This window comes from Rhinoderma darwinii, chromosome 2 (assembly GCF_050947455.1).
Source record: "Rhinoderma darwinii isolate aRhiDar2 chromosome 2, aRhiDar2.hap1, whole genome shotgun sequence".
NCBI classification, from domain to species: Eukaryota; Metazoa; Chordata; class Amphibia; order Anura; family Rhinodermatidae; genus Rhinoderma; species Rhinoderma darwinii.
The window spans coordinates 254,866,124-254,880,551 of record NC_134688.1 but is presented as its reverse complement, the minus strand read 5'-3'; the positions used below and the strand labels follow the sequence as shown (position 1 = coordinate 254,880,551).

At 43.0% G+C, this 14,428-nt stretch overlaps 1 protein-coding gene across 7 annotated transcripts in view; it reads right to left on the bottom strand.

The window, feature by feature from the left end:
• Positions 1–14,428, bottom strand: part of ADGRB2 (adhesion G protein-coupled receptor B2) — a 441,157-nt gene that overhangs the window by 425,360 nt on the left and 1,369 nt on the right. The gene's annotated exons all lie outside the window — the stretch shown is intronic.

The window sequence follows — 14,428 nt, the reverse complement described above, 5'->3', positions numbered from 1 at the left end:
TCTTCTAAATTTGTATTGTCTTCGTTTCTTCATTTTTTCTTCTTCTCTTCTCTTTTTCTTCTATTTGTTTTTTCGTGTCTTCTATTCTTCAGAATTTTTTTATATACACTTGTGAAACCACAACACGCAACCCCCTGTGTAGAAATAAAAGAATTCATTTTGAAACTGCAGGCCTCACAGAAATTGATTTTTTTTCAAGATTTTTTTCTGTGCGAATTTTGTGAAACTGATGGTGGCCCAGACCAATTTATATGCTCAGCAATTTATTGGCTAGAACCCCACGTCTTCATATGTTAGCACACTCAGGTGGACCCCTGTAGATGCAGTGGAGATGATCATTTTGTGGCCTTGTGCTGACTGAATATGAGGCTAATCAAGTAGCCAAAGGTTTAACCAACCACAGGAGCGGACACAAAAGAAAGGAGATGTGTTAGTCTTTTCTTTATACCTTTGGATCCACTTCTGGCTTTAGCTACAAAAAAAACTGAGCCAAAAACTGCAACAAATACTGTGTGAGTTCCTGCCCTTAATCTCTCAGATCAAGTGCTAAAAGAGAACCTTTCACCTCCCCATACATGTGCAGCTGAGTGCAGCATGTAATGGGGAGAGCTGCACAAACCCTGGGGCACTTTACATTTTTTTCTACCTCCCTCAGTTATTTAGATATCGGTACCGTTATATTTGGTGCCCGATATTTAAATAACCCCCTGAACTGTCAACGGGGCGTGTACTGGCAAAGGGGCGTGTTACCATGGCTGTGACACTGTCCAATCAGATATGGACAGTGTTACAGCAAGAGTGAGGAGCGAGAGTGTGCGCACGCGCACTCTTTCACTCTTAAGCTTTCAAGATCGGTCTTCTGCCGAACTGGCAAGGGGGCGTGTCACTGCTACGGACAGTGTAAGAGCTGTGGAGAGGAGAGCGCGCATGCGCACTCTCATCTCTTCAGCTCTTGTGAGAGATCAGTCTTGTACTTTGTCTGCCGAACTGGCAAGGGGGCGTGTCACTGCTATGGCCAGTGTAAGAGCTGGGGAGCACTTGCACTGTCCGTAGCAGAGACACGCCCCCTTGCCAGTTTGGCAGAAGACTAATCTTGAAAGCTGAAGAGAGAGCACACACACTCTCTCTCCTCGCTCTTGCTGTAACACTGTCCATATCTGAGTGGACAGTGTCACAGCCATAGTAACACGCCCCCTTGCCAGTACATGCCCCGTTGACAGTTCAGGGGGTTATTTAAATATCGGCCGCCAAACATAATGGCACCGATATCTAAATAACGGAGGGAGGTAGAAAAAGAATGGAAAGTGCCCCAGGGTTTGTGCAGCCCTCCCCATTACATGCTGCACATGTATGGGGAGGTGAAAGGTTCTCTTTAAGCCGTATAGTGCCATACGGAAAACAAGGGTGTGGTACAAAAAGCTCTCCATCCACATTGGACAGATAGAATTGTATAAGGCATCTGTGCTATCCTAGGCTTAGGAGTGTTATTTGGCTTGCATGCTGGACAGTAACATTCCTTTATTTTTAAGAGGTGGTAATCATGAAGACCAGAAAGAGGAAGGTCCAAGCACATCTGCTGGAAGCAAAGGCGCCCATTTAGATCCAGGGCAATACTTTACCACAAAGTTCTCCAAACTGGGACTTTTCCATATTTGTAGAGTGTATTACAAAAGGACACCACTTACAGATGTAGCCAAGCTTATCTTGACTGATAACGTGCTACACATGACAAAAGCCATTGAAAAGTAATTGAAAAAGTCAAGTTTAAGTTTCTTGCGACTGTGTATGATGGCTACATCTGTATAAGTACAACACCTGTCCCCATAAACCTGGCCAGTGCATAAAAGAGTGCTTCAAAAGTACCACACATCTATGAATTACTAATTTTATTATTTATATACCCTGTTATTATTCCACCTTATTATGCCCTGATGTACTCCGCACAGCTTCCCCCTCCACATTATAAATTGAAATACCCGTAAAACCCCAAACAAAAGTACTACTATTTATTGTACCTATAGATGAGGATGCCCTAAGGGTTGTAGTCTCCCAAATGGAGTCACTTCTCTGGGGTTTCCACTGTTTTATCCCTCAGGGGCTCCGAAAATGTAACGTGGCACCCAAAAAACAATCCAGAAAAATCTGAACACCAAATAGCGCTTCTTTCCTTCTGAGCCCTGCCGTGTGCCTAAACAGCAATTTATGACTACATATAAAGTTTTGCTGTACTCAGGAAATATTGCTTTACAAATGTTCTCCTTTTTTTCTTGTGAAAATGAAAAATTTGAGCTAAAACTACATTTTATTGGAAAAAAATATATAGATATTTATTTGTATGCACTACACGCCTAGATGAATTTCTTGAGGGGTGTAGTTTCAAAAATTGGGTCTTTTTTATGTTTTGCAAAATAGAAGAGGTTTGGACCCTTGGTAGCTGGCAGGCCTGATACAACAATTGAAAAACGGATGCCAGAGGCAAAAAAGCCCTATTTCCCAACTACCAATAGAACTGTTAAATTTTAAAATATAATCTTTATTGTGCTATTGCAGCAAATAGACAAAACCAACATGAATGGTTAAAATTCTCAATGCATGGATTGGGTCAGCAGCCGTTAGTGGCTGTAACAGTGTGCACGTGTGCTTGCCGTCTATAGCTGCAGACAGGCAGAGTCAGGAGGCCGTTGGTAGCAGCAAAGGACTCCTAGGCAGTTAGGTTGTTAAATTGTAAAACCCTAAGTTCCAGCATGTGTTAAAATTGGATAGAGAGCCCCCCCGACATGTTTCGCTACATATGTAGCGTCCTCAGGGGTTCACGGGGCTGACCCCTTCTTCCACCAATCAGAATGGGAGGCTGAGGAGTGGGAGAGCCTATCACAGCCTGGCCAGACGGAGCCAGCTCCCGCCCTCTGTCTATTTATACCTTCAGTTCCTGCTCCTCCTTTGCCTGTGATTCTTTCAGTCTGTTTCCTGGCCCTGCTGCTGCTGCTTGCTACTTGTCTTCTGCTTCATGTTGACCCTGGCTTGACTGACTATTCTCCTGCTCTGCGTTTTGTACCTCGTCCACTCCTGGTTTGACTCGGCTCGTTCACTACTCTTGTCGCTCACGGGGTTGCCGTGGGCGGCAGCCCAATTTCCCTTCTGTTGCTCTTGTCTGTTTGTCGTGCACTTAGTGAGCGTGGGGACCGTCGCCCAGTTGTGCGCCGTCGCTTAGGACGGGCCGTTGCAAGTAGGCAGGGACTGAGTGGCGGGTAGATTAGGGCTCACCTGTCTGTCTCCCTACCCCGCCATTACAGTAATTATGCCAGTTTAAGTACGACATTTCGGTCATCTCTGACCTTCATCAGGCACTGTAATATCCTGGGTCCTGCGTGATGGCGCTTAATGTATGGCGGCTTGCCGCATATGGAGGCTACAGTTTTAAGTCTTCTAATGTCCTAGAAAAGTAAAAGAACATTCAAATGATGTCAACATAAAGTAGACATATGGGAAATGTTAACTAGTAACTATTTTGTTTGTTACTACTATCTGGTTTACAAACATATACATTCAAATTTAGGAAAAGGCTTCCACATTTTCTCTAAATGTTGTTTTCACAAATAAACACTGAATGTATTGACCAAATTTTACTAGTAAGGGTATGTGTACACACAAAATAAAAAACGTCTGAAAATACGGAGCTGTTTTCAAGGGAAAACAGCTCCTGATTTTTAGGCGTTTTTTAAGCAAACTCAGCATTTTTCTATGGCCGTTTTTAGAGCTGTTTTTCTATAGTCAATGAAAAAAAACGTCCCAAGAAGTGACATGCACTTCTTTTTCGCGGGCGTCTTTTTACGTGCCATTTTTGCAAAACGAGGCGTAAAAAAAAGCCCCGTTGAAACTCTGTATTTCCCATTGAAATCAATGGGCAGATGTTTGGAAGCGTTCTGCTTCCAATTTTTCAGCCGTTTTTCGTAACGTTTACGGACTGAAAAACGGCTAAACACACTACGTGTGCACATACCCAAAGGCTTCGTTCACATCTGCGTCAGGGCTCCGTCCAGACAGAGCTTTCCATCAGAATGGAACCCTGACTGAAACAAATAGAAACTATAGGTTATATTATAGTCTAATATGTAACTATAGGTTATATCATAGTCGATTACGGTATTGCGTCCGTCAAAACGACGGAACCCTTGCACAAATAACAGTTTTTGAAAGTCCCCATATTCTGTGTTGTGTAACATGAACATGTATTTAACAGGACAGGAACAATTGTGAACGGACTGAGACCATTTGTTCTTAATAAGTTACTACATCTCCGGTGGTGTAGTTATAGGGGTCAAACACATCAAGCCTATCAGTCTGGTCTGGGGTATGAATGAATTTTGGGGTCTGATCTGGGGTCTTGGAAAATGTAGGGGTCTAGTCTGGAGTGTGAATTAATTTAGGGATCTGATCTTGGGTCTGAATTTATTTTTCCCCCATCCTGCATATTGTACTTATATGGCTGATAGTGTGTATGGAGCCATTTTCCCTGCGTGGTCCGGTCATTTGTCTAGTCATGCTGGGAGTTTCATTTTTTTATAGCGACTCTGCTAGCAACTGTGCACTTACCCTTATTTTTCACTTGGATCTGGTAAATGTTAGGGGAAGGGGGCATATCTAAAAGTATGCTTTGGGGCCCAGTATATTTTCTAGACACGCCGATGAACATCCCTATGAATATTTGCCTCACCCAATAAAATTGCTGCTACCAGTGTAAATGACACATACCAAGATTAAGCTGTTCTCTTCCACACTTACTAAGCTCAATTTTAAATAATGTAATACAAATTTAGCATTACTATCACAACAAATGTAGATAGAAATTTAAATCTAAAAACCTTGCAAAACTAAAGTTTTCAAGGTCAGCTGCCATTTATTGGGTTATGACACGACAGAAAAGGAGATGAGAGGAATTTTGACCACTTTGGATTTTTGTCACAGACTCATTTTATTTCCTGTCCAACTGTTCACCACAATAAAGTCACATATCTCTACAGCACTTTAAATGCACGATAAAAGGAAGAAAACAGCACTAGAATTTCAAAATTCTGGCTATACACATAAAACAAATAAGTGATTAACCCCTTCTGAGCAGAGATCTTAGCTACTAGCATGAGACAGCTATAGCAGTACATTGAATCGCCAAAAAGATATTAGTTGACTGCAGATGGCAACAGTGTTCCCTATAAGCTTCCACGATCCGCCCGCTCACTAAACTTTAAAGCCCGCGCACTGGCAACGGGCGGATGAAGTGGTTTTTCTAGCACCGGAGGGCGCTCTGGTGCTAGCAGCAGCCACATTCACTTGTATGTGCGTCCTCAGGACACACATACAAATGAATACTATAAGCTGCAAGTTATGTTACGCCTGCAGCCTATAAGGCGCTGGGAGTCACGCAGGCCGGTGTAATGACGTCACATCACGCCGGTCTGCCCATGCGTCCCGCTGGAGAGGCAGTGTAGCGCTCCGTCTGTTGCTGGAACAGGGCAAGGTAAGCATAATCTTATTTATTTTTTTAAGGAACTGTGTGGCAGTATAAACAAGGGGAGGGGGCTATGTAGTGCTATATACAAGGGGAGGAGGGGGGCTGTGTAGCGCTATATACAAGGGGAGAAGAGGGCTGTGTAGTGCTATATACAAGGGGTGAGGGTGGGCTGTGCAACACTATATACAAGGGGAGGAGGGGCTGTGTAGCGCTATATACAAGGGGAGAGGAGGGCTGTGCATCGCTATATACAAGGGGTGAGGGGGGCTGTGCATCGCTATATACAAGGGGAGGAGGGGCTGTGTAGCGCTATATACAAGGAGAGAGGGGGCTGTGTAGCGCTATATACAAGGGGAGGAGGTGGCTGTGTAGCACTCTATACAAGGGGAGAAGGGGGGCTGTGTAGCTCTATATACAGGGGGGATTGCTGTGCAGCGCTATATACAAGGGGAGGAGGGGGGCTGTGTAGCACTATATACACAAGGGAAGAGGGGGGGCTGTGTAGCGCTATATACAAGGGCAGAGGTGGGCTGTGTAGTACTATATACAGGGGGGATTTGCTGTCTAGCACTATATACAGGGGTCTGTGTGGCACAATCTACAGGGGGGTCTGTGTGGAACTATCTACAGGGGTCTGTGTGGCACTATCTACAGGGGGCTGTGTGTGATGCTATCGACAGGGGGGGTCACGCTATCTACATGGGGGATGTGTGTGACACTATCTACAGGGGGTCTGTGTGGCGCTATCTACAGCGGGGTGAAGCTGTCTACAGGGGGATGTGTGTGGCGCTATCTACAGGGGGGCTGTGTGTGGCGCTATCTACAGGGGGAAGTGTGATGCTATCTACAGGGGAATGTGTGTGACGCTATTTACAGGGGCTGTGCAGCGCTCTCTACAGGGGGTCTGTGGCACTATCTACAGGGGGGTGAAGTTGTCTACAGGGGAATGTGTGTGATGCGATCTACAGGGGGTCTGTGTGGTGCTATCTACAGGGGGATGTGTGTGACCCTATCTACAGGGGGGCTGTGTGTGTCGCTATCTACAGGGGATGTGTGTTACTCTATCAACAGGGGGTCTGTGTGGCGCTGTCTACAGGGGGGTGAAGCTGTCTACAGGGGGGGGCTGTGTGTGGCGCTATCTACAGGGGGGGCTGTGTGTGGCGCTATCTATAGGGGATGTGTGACGCTATCTACAGGGGCTGTGCAGCGCTCTCTACAGGGGGTCTGTGGCATTATCTACAGGGGGTCTGTGTGGCTATATCTACAGGGGGGTGAAGCTGTCTACAGGGGGATGTGTGTGACGCTATCTACAGGGGGAAGTGTGTGATGCGATCTACAGGAAGTCTGTATGGCGCTATCTACAGGGGGATGTGTGTGACGCTATCTACAGGGGGATGTGTGTGACGCCATCTACAGGGGGTCTGTGTGGCAGGATCTACAGGGGGGTAAAAGTCTACAGGGGGATGTGTGTGGCGCTACCTACAGGGGGATGTGTGTGATGCTATCTATAGGGGGGATGTGTGTGACGCTATCTACATGGGCTGTAGCACTATCTACAGGGGCAGTGCGGCACTATCTATAGGGGATCTGTGTGGCTCTATCTATAGGGACAGTGATGTAAGAGAGGGATTCTTTCATTGATGCCTATAATTGGTGTTTATGACTGTCTATTTTACTGCTGGACTTGTAAATTTATAGTATGTAAAAAAGTAATTAAAACCAATTTAAAATAAATGTTATTATTCCCTTATTTAGTACGCTATATTAGCGTTTACTGGGGGTATTACTGTTGGTCATCAGATCGCCCACCATTGATGGAGACTTGCCCTGCTCCCTAACTGCCCCGCTCAGGAGCTGCCAAGACTTAGAGGGAACATTGGATGGCAAATGCACATTCACTATAAGGTATATATTGGAACACAGTGGGGGAATTTATTAGAACTGCCGTTTCAAATGGTACATGCCTCTTAATAAACCTGTTGCATCTTTAGCTCTCTGTGTGCCAGAAATGCAAATCTATGCCTGCTACTAGAAAGCATAGGTCAGCTTATGGCGTAAATCTATTAGATCACGAGAGACCCAGCACCTCCCGCCAAGCCCTGCCCCCTTTTCTCGCCTCTTTTAGAAAATGAAGAGACATAAAACGTCACAAATTTTAGCGCAAAACTTTGTGACTCTTTAACGACAGCAAAACTGGTGTAAAGCCTTTAATAAATGTCCCCATATTTTTAAATCCGACATATTATCAGTTTGATATTCATTGAATGAAGAAGACTGTTGGAAAATACTGCCTGGGGTAGTGTCAGTGTATGTTTACAGGGCCTATTCTCGGCCGTTTTTCGGGCCGTAAACGCCCGAAAAAAATCAGAAGCAGAACGCCTCCAAACATCTGCCCATTGATTTCAAACGGTGTTCTGTTCCGACGGAGTGTTTTTCGCTGCGTTTTTGTTACGCGTAAAAAAACGGCCGCGAAAGAGAAGTGCAGGACACTTCTTGGGACGTTTTTGGAGCCGTTTTCCATAGACTCTATTGAAAAATCTCCACAAACTGCCGTAAAAAACGCCCCAAAAAACGCAGCGAAAATCCCGAGTGGCACAAAAAACGTGTGAAAATCAGGAGCTGTTTTCTCTTGAAAACAGCTCCGTATTTTGAGATGTTTTCGAGACCCTTACACTGAAAATTCATGCACAGCATTACAACTACCTATAAAATGCACAGTTTAAAGGCATTAGACGATTCTGATACCTGATTGCTGCATTTACAGCTATCAGACCAGAAAACATTTGTTGTTAGGTATTCTAAATGTCATGTGATTCGTATGATCACATAAACCTTTTTCTACCTCACATAGAATAATTCTCTTCTCCGTTTCTGATAAGCAGCTGAACGCTTTAAAGATTAATTTATATTCTCATAGTAATTAATATGATTTATTTATTCATGCCACACAGGTCATTCTAAACCTTACTAAGCCTGTATTAGGGCAGAATAAGCAAACCTGCCAGTATAAGTCCAGTATAATTAAGCATACTTTGATATAAAGTCGAGCTGCATAGATCCTAACATTAAAAGTGTTCTCCAGGATCACAAACAAAGGAAGAACAAATGTTAATTAAGCAAAAAGTATCGAGGCTTTATTCCTAATGATTTTGTCGCATTTGTTTGACTATTACAAAACAAAAAATTGAAGCAGCCTCTCAGCAACTGATGATGAAACTGTCACGTTGTCATTGGTAAAACATGCTGACAAGTTTCAGTTTCTAATTAAAAAGTGACAACTGATATGGCTGCACTTCCTGTTGTCACTTTTGCAAACATGGTCACGACAATAAAACTGAAAAATTGGAAACATTGGAACAACCCCATTAAAATGATACTCCAAGATTTGCTATAAAGTTATGCAATATAAATATAACATCTGGAATATCTTTTCATGACCATTTTTGCTGATTTGCGCGGCAGAATATGAAAATCTTCTACTTCTACCTGCAGCAGTGAACAAGCTACTGCTGACAGATGTTATTACGGGTTGTATGTGTCTCTATTTAGTATTGTGAGTGCACAAGGGTGTGCTTTTCTGAATGGATTCTCAGCCCATTCAAAATGGTACATTATTGTAAACCAATATCCTGTAAACCTAGAATAAAATAATAAAATTGGCAAAGACCTAATTTGGCATAAAGTGGAAAAAATTATTTCTGATCCCTACTGTCAGTCGGACAGATCCCTGGATCAACATTCTAAATTAACATCAGTAATCCTGAATATTGTGTTTCCCAAGGAAGATATTGAACTCTTTCATAAATCTATCCACACTTTCAGCCATTACCAAACCCTGTGGGAGAAGGTTCAATAACTTTAGGGTGCTTAGAGTAAAGTAAGGCCACGTTCAGACGTGACGGAATTGCTGTTGAACAGTCCGCAGCGGATTTCTGCAGCAGCCGTATTTTTCATTTCTTTCTATACATTTTTAGGAAACTTAGTTCAGACGTTCAGAAAATAACTGTGCGGAATTTAGGCTGCGGTGCAGAATTTCCCCTCCGCAGCATGCATATTATGTTGCGGAGAAGCAGTGGAATTTCACTGCAGATTTCAGCCTTTGCAATACAAAAGCTGAAATCTGTGGCAAGTGTTCGCTGCGATATCTGCAACGTCTGAATTACCTGTCAAATATGCAAATGTTGCTGCAGATTTGTTGCGTAATTGCCCCGAATCTGCCCCACCATTTGCAGCGAAAAAAATTCTGCCACGTCTGAACGTGGCCTAGTGATTTCAAACTTTGGGATTAAATTACACTTCGTTTAACCGCAAGAAGTGACTCCGTGTTGTCTGTGGGTCCTCAAAAAGAACAACCTCTGGCATTGGTGTGCAGAAAAATAATACTTTCTTCTTTAGAAGCCATGCCATTCCTAATATTTATTGATTGCCGTATTTTTCAGACTATAAGACGCACCTGACTATAAGACGCACCCAGGTTTTAGACATCTGAAAATAGGAAAAAAATATTTCATATTTTACTACTTTTACAAAGAAAAAAGTATTTGTTAAAAAAATAAATATGTTCTATTTTACCACATTCTGAGAGCCATAACTTTTATATTTTTTCATCGATTGAGCGGTGTGAGGGCTTATTTGTTGCGGGACGACCTGTAGTTTTTATTGGCACAATTTTTTTGTACGTACGACTTTTTGATCACTTTTTATTTCATTTTTTTAGCGCTAAGTTGACCAAAAAACAACGATTCTGGTGTTTTAAATATTTATTTTCAGTTCTATGGGAGTTACAGAAACAGCATAGCTCAGCGAGTTGCGCTGTTTCCGTAACTTCGGAACGGGGTTTAGGGGGCCCCGTTCTAGAGATAGCTGTGGGTCCCAGAGGTCATGGAGCTGGGGCTGCATCTATCTGACATTAATGACATATTCTGTGGATACGTCATAAATGTCCTCATGGGAAAACACCTTTAACTAGTTAAATGGCCAGGAACAGCGCGATAGCAGCAAGGCCCCTTGACTGCAAATGCATGGCTTTTTATCAAGATTTATTCTTGCTAAAAAGTGTGTCTTATAAACCGAAAAATACAGTCTATCGCCAATAGTAAACTGCCATCATCTCAGAACCTCACATGTTTTTGTTTTATTGTAGGTCCTAGTACAGGGTCCCATAGAGGTATATCAATCCTGAATCAAAGAAAAAAAGCCATATACAATTCCGTAGCAAATAAGCAGTGTTTGGCTTTCATTTTCTAAACATCACTGGTAGAATTCAAATTGCAAATTGACTGGTTGCTATGGGATAAAAGGGTCAGTGATCCTGAATTGATACATAAGGCCCCAAGTATGTCCTTATATCAATTTGTATAAAAATGGATAGCTTCCTTATTTATTAGGCCAAGTACAGTAACTTCAACGATTACAGAACATATAGCGCCAATCTTTCCAATAGCATATAAATCAGCATTGTTATACAGAGTTCGGTCCCCTTTCCATCTGCTCCCTCTCTTCCACTGCCCTGCCTGTGTAAGTATCTAGTTCAGACGGCTGCCTCCGGGGCGCTGTAGAACCTGTATGCTGTGACATGCATTGCCAAAATAACATTGCTGTAGTCCCAAGTAACCCCAGTGTATAGTCTAAATAATCCCACCACATGAGCCAAAATACCAGCGCCATACGACCCCTACCATTCGGTTAAGAACCGTTTATGTTGTACTACGGACTCCACCGGCCGTTGAAGGAACCCATTGACTTTAGTGGGTTCTGTCGGCTTTCTGTCAGGGTGTCCATGGTTTTACTGGAAACAATAACAGAGCCTCCAATGCAGGTGTGAACCGGCCCCTTTAGAATTGTTTAAATCATCTCACCATTAAAATGCCCTGTGTTCAAATGTCACCATACAGTGCTCAAATAATAAAATACATCATAACATGACATATACACACACAACACTGCATAAATACCAAGACACTCAAGAGCTCAAACTGCCTCCTAAAGTAGACACCAACAGTCCACATTTTCTTGTCTTCCCCTTCATATAAACACACATACCATGCACAAACCAAATATATATGTATATATACATACACAATAATTGGGACACATATGCAACTAACCAGGTGTGCATTGAGATAATTGGGTGACTGCTGATGACAATTTGAGAAGCAGGTACTGAAGGGAGGTGGGGCAAAAAATGGGTTACTCCTTGGGGAAAGAAAAGTTAATAGGTTTGAGATCTATAGTAATGGCATTTCACATATGAACCAGGTAGCTCAGGATGAACAGCACTGCAATGTAAGGAATGCCTAGGGACACAGAGAAAAAAAATATATATGAAAAAGGTCAAATAATAAAAGATGATTGTCAGTGAGGCTCGCTGCATCTGCACCTGTAATCTATAGGGGCCTCCTGGATAGCTGTTCACAAAACAAATCAGCTCCATGATGTCCCAGAAGTTCTCCATGTGCATTCATCAGCTCTATCTGAGCCATAGTAACGCTACAAAGCAAGCTCAGCAGTCCTGAAGGCAATAAATTTGAGCATGTTGGGGGAGTTAGTAAAACGAATACAGGTTCACATTAATAAATGCATCAAATGCAAATGGCCAAAAAGGAGCTGGTCCAAGGAGTTTATAGGTGTTGTATGGAAATTAGGATGAGATTAATGAAGCCAGTACATCACATACTTATGATGTTTACAGAAGCCATAAACATGTCGGAATTTAATGGACATGGAGTTCGATTGCAGATAGCTCTTCCTGTACAGTATAGCAACTGCAAATATAATATGCACCTGATGAAAATGTACAATACACATAAAGAATTGTGCAACCCAGGTATCTATTTATCTGTCTGTCCAGGTTTGGGCTGGATCATTCTGGTTAAACTGCATTTCTTCATTAGTTCAGGTCCTATATATCCTGGTGGGGGGATTCTGGCTGTGTTGGCAAGCCTTTCTTCCGCAAACTTCTACAAACTATTCCATGTAGCTATGCATTGGAGATCATCTTAAAACTTGGCACAACATTTGAAGAAAATATTTGAATGAGCAGCATAAGATGTTAGTTGTCCCTGGTCCCAAGTTCTTGATGATGTAAATAAATAGTCCTTCTGACAATGGTTCTCCATGATGTCATGGCTGATCATCAATGCATAAGTAATTCTCATACCACTAAATCTTGAAATATACAGCATTTTCTAAAGGGGTTGTCACATCACAGGAAAAACCCCTTTAATAGGAGAATGGATCTTGAGGCAGATAATCTTGCCAGGCGAAGTTTCTGTTGGCTGCTTATTTCTCCTGCAGCGGCCGCTACAGGGGAAATATAGTATTACATGTAGCCCTTTAAATGAATGCTAATGTTAGTAGCCCTGCTTTGGCTCATGGAGGGTGTCCAGAGCTGGGCACCCCCTTCTACAACATGCCCTAATAAAGACATATGGAAAGGGATTGTGGCATGCTGACAGAAATGTATATCGATCCCAAATATTTTGGCGCATGTTACATTTTAAACCTCGGTTATTGTTGAAATATTGTAATAGTCAGCACACTAAATGTCACCATAAAAGGCCTCCAATGTGATACAATTACCCTCCTGTAACCTAATCTTAATTATTCATTCTTCACTGTAAAATAAGATAAAAATGACGTTTCCTATGTAGCAATTATGTGGAAGTTTCCTTAGCAGATGATCTAGACGTCTGTTCTCGCCATACAGTTTTACTTATGTGGTTGAAAGACCTTGGATGGATAAAAGCTTCTATTAATTAAGAGTGCTGGGACCTGCTGCACATTACCAGACACTAAGTAGAAAAATGTCCAAACCATTAGTTCATACCAAGCGCCAGGTGTCATCCTCATGTATGAGAGAGATGGCACCACATATTCCCAGAATCAGCACACTACAATAATTCTCACAAGCAACACACATAGAACTGGGACAATACAAGATGATAATCCCATCAATAGCAACAACCTGCAGCCTCCGAGATAGATAGATAGATAGATAGATAGATAGATAGATAGATAGATAGATAGATAGATAGATAGATAGATAGATGATAGATAGATAGACTGGTTGATCCTGCCTATAGCATATGCGTGTCTCAAAGATGGAGAGAGGGTGAAAGAGAGAGGGTGAGAGACACAGAGAGAGAGGGCGAGAGACACCGAGAGAGAGGGAGAGAGACACAGAGAGACAGAGAGGGTGAGAGACACAGAGAGAGAGGGAGAGAAAGAGAGAGAGAAAGGGAGAGAGACACAGAGAGAGAGGGAGAGAGAGAGACACACAGAGAGAGAGGGTGAGAGACACAGAGAGAGAGGGAGAGAGACACAGAGAGAGACACAGAGAGAGAGGGAGAGAGACAGAGAGGGAGAGAGAGAGACACAGAGAGAGAGGGTGAGAGACACAGAGAGAGAGGGAGAGAGACACAGAGAGGGAGAGAGACAGAGAGGGAGAGAGACAGACACAGAGATAGAGGGTGAGAGACACAGAGAGAGAGGGTGAGAGACACAGAGAGAGAGACACACAGAGAGAGAGGGAGAGAGACACAGAGAGAGAGGGTGAGAGACACAGAGAGAGAGGGAGAGAGAGAGACACAGAGAGAGAGGGAGAGAGAGAGACACACACAGAGAGAGGGGGTGAGAGACACAGAGAGAGAGGGTGAGAGACACACACACACAGAGAGAGAGAGAAATAATTAGATAGATAGAGAGGTACCAGGGACGGATAGTATGGCGGGTCTTGTAAGCTGATGTATGTAGGACCACATTGGATTTTGACCGGAGAAATAAAGAGAAATTTTATAAAATAGCTGCATTCTCCGCACTTTACATGGAGCTGCTGTGATGGAGGGAAGACGGCAAGTGAATAGTATTATGTGACAGGATGGAGGCCACCACCGCACTCTCTCTCAAGTCCTACTCTAC